Source organism: Phacochoerus africanus, chromosome 7, assembly GCF_016906955.1.
Source record: "Phacochoerus africanus isolate WHEZ1 chromosome 7, ROS_Pafr_v1, whole genome shotgun sequence".
In the NCBI taxonomy this organism is placed as follows: Eukaryota; Metazoa; Chordata; class Mammalia; order Artiodactyla; family Suidae; genus Phacochoerus; species Phacochoerus africanus.
The window spans coordinates 45,250,505-45,258,292 of NC_062550.1; positions in this window are offsets into that span (position 1 = coordinate 45,250,505).

A 7,788-nucleotide genomic window follows, 5' to 3' on the forward strand; every position below is an offset into this window, starting at 1 on the left:
GACAAACCCCTGGCCAGACTCACTCAAAAGAGGAGAGAAAGAACCCAAATAACCAAAATTATAAATGAAAAAGGAGAAATCACAATGAATACAGCAGAAATACAAAAAACCATAAGAGAATACTATGAACAACTATATGGCAACAAGTTTGACAATCTGGAAGAAATGGACAATTTTCTAGAATCTTACAGCCTGCCAAAACTGAATCAAGTAGAAACAGACCAACTGAACAGACCGATCACTAGAAATGAAATTGAAGAGGTCATAAAATCACTCCCTACAAATAAAAGCCCAGGACCAGATGGCTTCACAGGTGAATTTTATCAAACATATAAAGAGGAATTGGTGCCCATCCTCCTTAAACCCTTTCAAAAGGTTGAAGAAGAAGGAATACTCCCAAAGACATTCTATGATGCCACCATCACCCTCATTCCAAAACCAGACAGAAATACCACCAAAAAAGAAAACTATCGCCCAATATCATTGATGAATATAGATGCAAAAATTCTCAACAAAATCTTAGCCAACCGAATCCAACAACATACCAAAAAAATTATACACCATGACCAGGTTGGGTTCATCCCAGGTTCACAAGGATGGTTCAACATACGCAAATCAATCAGCATCATACACCACATTAACAAGAAAAAAGTAAAAAATCATATGATCATCTCAATAGATGCAGAAAAAGCATTTGACAAAGTCCAACATCCATTCATGATCAAGACCCTCGCCAAAGTGGGTATAGAGGGAACATTCCTGAATATAATCAAAGCCATTTATGATAAACCCACAGCAAATATAATACTCAATGGGGAAAAACTGAAAGCCTTCTCACTCAAATCAGGAACAAGACAGGGATGCCCACTCTCACCACTGCTCTTCAACATAGTTTTGGAAGTCCTAGCCACAGCAATTAGGCAAACAAAAGAAATAAAAGGCATCCATATAGGAAGAGAAGAGATAAAACTGTCACTGTATGCAGATGACATGATACTATACATAGAAAACCCTAAGGACTCAACCCCAAAACTACTTGAACTGACTCATAAATTCAGCAAAGTAGCAGGATATAAGATGAACATTCAGAAGTCAGTTGCATTTCTGTATACCAGCAATGAAATATTAGAAAAGGAATACAAAAATACGATACCTTTTAAAATTGCTCCTCACAAAATCAAATACCTCGGAATACACCTGACCAAGGAGGTAAAGGACCTATATGCCGAGAACTACAAAACTTTAATCAAAGAAATCAAAGATGTAAAGAAATGGAAAGATATTCCATGTTCCTGGATTGGGAAAATCAATATTGTAAAAATGGCCAACCTACCCAAAGCAATCTACAGATTCAATGCAATCCCTATCAAATTACCCATGACATTTTTCACAGAACTAGAACAAACAATCCAAACATTTATATGGAACCACAAAAGACCCAGAATCGCCAAAGCAATCCTGAGAAACAAAAACCAAGCAGGAGGCATAACTCTCCCAGACTTCAAGAAATACTACAAAGCCATAGTCATCAAAACAGTGTGGTACTGGTATCAAAACAGACAGACAGACCAATGGAACAGAATAGAGAATCCGGAAATAAACCCTGACATCTATGGTCAATTCATCTTTGACAAGGGAGGCAAGAACATCAAATGGGAAAAAGAAAGTCTATTCAGCAAGCATTGCTGGGAAACCTGGACAGCTGCATGCAAAGCAATGAAACTAGAACACACCCTCACACCATGCACAAAAATAAACTCCAAATGGCTGAAAGATTTAAATATATGACAGGACACCATCAAACTCCTAGAAGAAAACACAGGCAAAACACTCTCTGACATCAACATCATGAATATGTTCTCAGGTCAGTCTCCCAAAGCAATAGAAATTAGAGCAAAAATAAACCCATGGGACCTCATCAAACTGAAAAGCTTTTGCACAGCAAAGGAAACCCAAAAGAAAACAAAAAGACAACTTACAGAATGGGAGAAAATAGTTTCAAATGATGCAACCGACAAGGGCTTAATCTCTAGAATATATAAACAACTTACACAACCCAGCAGCAAAAAAGCCAATCAATCAATGGAAAAATGGGCAAAAGACCTGAATAGACATTTCTCCAAAGAAGATGTACAGATGGCCAACAAACGCATGAAAAAATGCTCAACATCGCTGGTTATAAGAGAAATGCAAATCAAAACTACCATGAGATATCACCTCACACCAGTCAGAATGGCCATCATTAATAAATCCACAAATAACAAGTGCTGGAGGGGCTGTGGAGAAAAGGGAACCCTCCTGCACTGTTGGTGGGAATGTAAGCTGGTACAGCCACTATGGAGGACAGTTTGGAGATACCTTAGAAATGTATACATAGAACTTCCATATGACCCTGCAATCCCACTCTTGGGCATCTATCCGGACAAAACTCTACTTAAAAGAGACACCTGCACCCGCATGTTCATTGCAGCACTACTCACAATAGCCAAGACATGGAAACAACCCAAATGTCCATCGACAGAGGATTGGATTCGGAAGATGTGGTATCTATACACAATGGAATACTACTCAGCCATAAAAAAGAATGACATCATGTCATTTGCAGCAACATGGATGGAGCTAGAGGATCTCATACTGAGTGAAATGAGCCAGAAAGACAAAGACAAATACCATATGATATCACTTATAACTGGAATCTAATATCCAGCACAAATGAACATCTCCTCAGAAAAGAAAATCATGGACTTGGAGAAGAGACTTGTGGCTGCCTGATGGGAGGGGGAGGGAGTGGGAGGGATCGGGAGCTTGGGCTTATCAGACACAACTTCGAATAGATTTACAAGGAGATCCTGCTGAATAGCATTGAGAACTTTGTCTAGTTACTCATGTTGCAACAGAAGAAAGGGTGGGGGAAAAAACGTAATTGTAATGTATACATGTAAGGATAACCTGACCCCCTTGCTGTACAGTGGGAAAATTAAAAAAAATTAATAAAAAAAAATAAAGATATTTGGAGAAAAAAAAAGAATGTATTCTCTAATTGTTGGGAGGATATAAAGGAAAACAGCACATTATTGAAGTTAATTTGTTTAAATATCAGTCTCAAATAAAAAGAAAAATACCCTATAATGAGAAAAATACCCTATAATGACCACTTGATGTCACTGCTGCAGCTCGTCTCCATACGAGTTGCATCCTTCCCAAATCAACAGAAAAGATAAATTGGACAAATATTTTTTTAATATTTTTATGGGCATTTTTAAAAGAAGTGATTGTTTCCATTTTAAATTGGGTTATACCACCTTGTTTCTTTTTCTTGCTCTGCAGAAAGAAGTGATTACCTGAAGGGACTGAGCAGACATTACTGGACAAAGACAAATATTCCATTCCCACGTCTACAGTTCTCAAATGGAACTATGCATCAAAATTCATCTGAGGATCTTTTTAAAACATAGGCCACTGGACTCTACGCAAGAACTACAGAATCAGAATCTCTGGCGTGGGGCATAGGGATTTAAGTTTATAAGTTTTTCAATGTGATCCTGAATATCAGTAAGGACTGGAAATCTCTTCCACTTTACCCTACATTTCTCCTAATTTATAATATTAGAGAACATAAACTGACCTGATATTCTATATAATTAAAACAATTTTACATTTTCAAATCCTCCTCTGTCACTCAAAAAGAACTTTTTAGATGCACTTCATCTCTCATTCAACATTCTTTCATCTTTTTTTTTTTTTTTGGCCACACCCAGGAATTGAACCCATGGTCACAGCAGTGACTGGAACCACAACAGTGACAAGGTCAGATCCTTAACATCTAGGTCACCAGAGAACTTCCTCTTTCATCTTCTTTTTGGCATATGGTCTCTTTACTTTTCCCTTCTTTAAATATTACACAGCATACATTCCCTTAAAAGCAATAATTTCATATTTTACTGTACTTATATACCTATTTTTCAACTGAAGGAAAGCTGAGCTACTCCCACCTCCCTTTGCTATTTGATCCTCCCTTTTAGGACAAGCACTATCCTAGTTCCAATATTTTCCTAATAATGAAAACAAACCCAAACAAATTTATACATTGTTAAATGTCATAAAACATTGCAAACATTACAGTAGTAACTAACATATCTTTACAAATGAAGAAACTGAAGACAGAATATTGCCTCCTCTCCCCCAACATCCTACTCTGTCGGATGGTCAGAAATCCTAGTTCAAATAACTTCTGAGGTTTTTGCACTCTCCTTTAGATGCTGCTTTGCCTTATCGGAAATATAATCACTTTGCTACTGACCAATTTATTTTGTGCCCAATGTGCAGACTTCAAGGAAAATTAGACTACAAGTTAAAAATAAGGAGTCCTACATAATGGTATAATATGCAGTCTTAATGAATCATATTGTTTCTAGCTACCAGAGAAGAAGCCCAGATGGCAACCCCCAGAACTGTGAGCCAGCAACTCTGCCCCAATCCAACACATATAGGACATTTCCCAAAATTTTCCCAACTGAGGGATAGAAGAACCTATCTTTTGGACAAAGAACTTAATGGCCCCATCTTTGGCTGATAACATGAAGATTATGTTTTCTTGTGTTTTTCAATAACAGTGCATTTCTCCAGCTCTTCTTTTAAAAATATCAACAATATCAAGTTTCTTGCTTGCTTTTAGATTTCAAAGGAGATTTCTGACTAAAAACAGACTCACCCAAACCAATCATTTATATTAGAAATACTGATTTGATTTTAGCTTACTGCCTAATTCTGCCTTTTTCCTGACAAAACAGCTAGGAAGAAGATCAAAGAAAAAATTGTGTTGCTAATTCTGATAATAGCCAAAATAATGTTTATACTAGCACCAAATACTTGAAACCCTGCCAACAGAAAGAAAACAGATATTGTTTATTTTACTTACTTGAGTAAAGCTGAAAAAGAGATTTCGAATCCATGCCAAGTGCCAGTTCTTATATCTAGTGATCACTCAGCCATGATTTTTTAAAATTAAGGTGAAATTCAAACATAAAATTAACTATTTTAAAATGAGCAATTCAGTGTCATAAACTACATTTGCAATGGTGAATAGCCACCACCTCTTCAACGCAGTTTCAAAACATTTCCAACACCCCAAAAAGAAACCTCATACCCACCAAGTACTTACTCCCCATTCCCCTCTCTTCCAGGCCCTGCCAGCCACCAATCTGCTTTCTATCTTTATGGATTGACCTATTCCAGATATTTGTTTTGTGTTGGGCTTATTTCACTTAGCATAATGTTTTCAAGGTCTGTCAATGTTGAGAATGCATCAGTACTTCCTTCCTCTTTATGACTGAATTCATTGTATATACCTATTACATTCTGTTTATCCATTCATCTGTTGATGGGCATTTAGGTTTTTTTCCACCTTTTGGCTAATTTGAATAATGCTGTTCTGCGATGAACACCTGTGTGCCTATATTTGAGTAGCAATTTTTAATTCTTTTTGGTGTAGCAAGAAGTGGAATTGCTAGATCCTATGGTAATTTTATGTTTAACTCTTTGAGGAGCAATGTAATAACTTTTTGTAGCACACCCCTTCTGCTGCCATCAGCCACCACTGAGACAGAAAACTGTAGGAGTTTGTGGGACAAATTCAATTAAACCAGCAGTTCTCAAACATTTTCGTCTTCGTAACTCTTTACATTCTCAAACATTTTTGAGGAACTGCAAGAGCTTTCGATTGTGTTGGCCATGTCTATCAATATATATTGTATTAGACATTAAAACCAGGAATTTTTTAAAATAATGGAGCCAGTATAAATTAACATAAATAATATATTTCTTAGAAAAATAATTGTATTTTCTAAAAATGAAAATATTTGTGACAAGATTAGAATTTTTATGTATTTTCAGCTAAGGTAAGAAGCTGGAGTCTCTCCTGCTTCTACATTCCACCTGTTGTGTTAAGTTGTTTTATTGAAGTATAGGAAGAAAATCTAACTGCACACAGATATGTAGTTAGAAAAGAATGGAGTGGTTTAATTAGTTTTTTCATATATTTACGGGCACATATTAAAATTTAACAAATGGTAGAATTTAAAAGGTTAGTTGTGATGTGGTATTAGAAACTATATTAATGAATTTTTCTTAGTTGGTTACGTTAAGATCCATTTGTCTATTTAAGAACTTTGAATAGCTCTTTCAAACATGCAAGATTTTAACATTATAAATATTGGTTTACTGACATATATCTCCTCCAAATGTTGATACATCATATTATACAATAACAAAAAAAAAATCACATTTATTTTTTCTTTTTTTTTTTCTTTGATCATTTTAGCGTTGCACCCCATGGCATTTGCAATTTCCCAGGCTAAGGGTCAAATTGGAGCTGCAGCTGCCAACCTATGCCACAGCCACAGCAACATGGGATAGGAGCCACATCTGTGACCTACACTGCAGCTCACAGCATCACCAGATCTTTAACCCACTGAGCGAGTCCAGGGATTGAACCTGCATCTCATGGATACTAGAGGGGTTCATTAACACTGAGCCACAAGGAGAACTCCAAAAATCATCTTTCTTAATATTGCCATAAATGTCATTAGAAAATATGGGAAGGTCTGTGTCATGATGGTGGCAGATACATGTTTACCAAAATTGTAAGTTTTACTTAAATCTTGAATCTTGTCATTTGCATCAAACACTTGTAGTTACTATCCTTGAATTGGCAGACTCCCTTTAAGAAAATACCTGCCAGGAGTTCCCATTGTGGCACAGCAGAAATGAATCCACTAGTAACCATGAGGTTGCAGATTCTATCCCTGGCCTCGGTCAGTGAGTTAAGGATCCAGCATTGCCATGAGCTGTGATGTAGGTCAAAGACACAGCTGGGATCCTGTGTTGCTGTGGCTGTGGCTGTGGCCAGCAGCTGTAGCTCTGATTCCACCCCTAGTCTGGGAACCTCCATATGCCATGTGTGTGGCCCTAAAAAAAGCAAAAAAAAAAAAAAAAGAAAGAAAAGAAAAAGCAAAAAAAAAAGAAAAGAAAAGAAAGAAAGAAGAAAAAAAGAAAAAGAAAATACCTGCCAATTACCCAAATCTGAATAATGATATTTTTGTCAATTCACTTCTCGATGGTTGGTGGCATTTTCTGATTCCCCACTGAATCCTGAAGTTTTCTCAGAGTCCCTAGAGACATTTTTCTCTTAGAAAAAAACCTATACATTATTAACTTGAGAAATGCTGTTGTATAAAGTACAAGAGTTACTCTTAACACTCAAGGCCTTTGGAATTTGTATCTTAACTAAATGTCTTGCTTTATGTTTCTCTAATCCTTCTTACCTGTGGTTCACAAATCTGTTTATCAGAATCACCTTGAAAGGCTTTTTAATCTACAGATTCCAGTTGTCACCCCTCAGAAATTCTGATTTAATTGGTGTTCTAAAATTAAATTTTAATTGGAAACTATATAATTTTTAAAGTTCTCTCTTTGATTCTAATGCTCAACTATTTCTGGGAACATGAGCTAGAGTTACTCCGGTTGGACTGCTTTCCTAGTCAGCCTTCCAACTATCAAATTTTTCCACTTCCACTTGTCTGCTGCCCACTTTCTTATGCCCTCTGCTCACTTTCCACCTAATCAAATCCTACCCACCCTCAATATGTATCTCAATTAATAATCATAGTCTCTATAAATCTCCTTCCTGACTGTACCAACTGGAAAGCAATCTCTTATTCCTGGGGCTTCAGCAATACGGTTTTATCTTTCTGGTTTATTGGCACATCATCCTGTACCACTTCCTTTAAT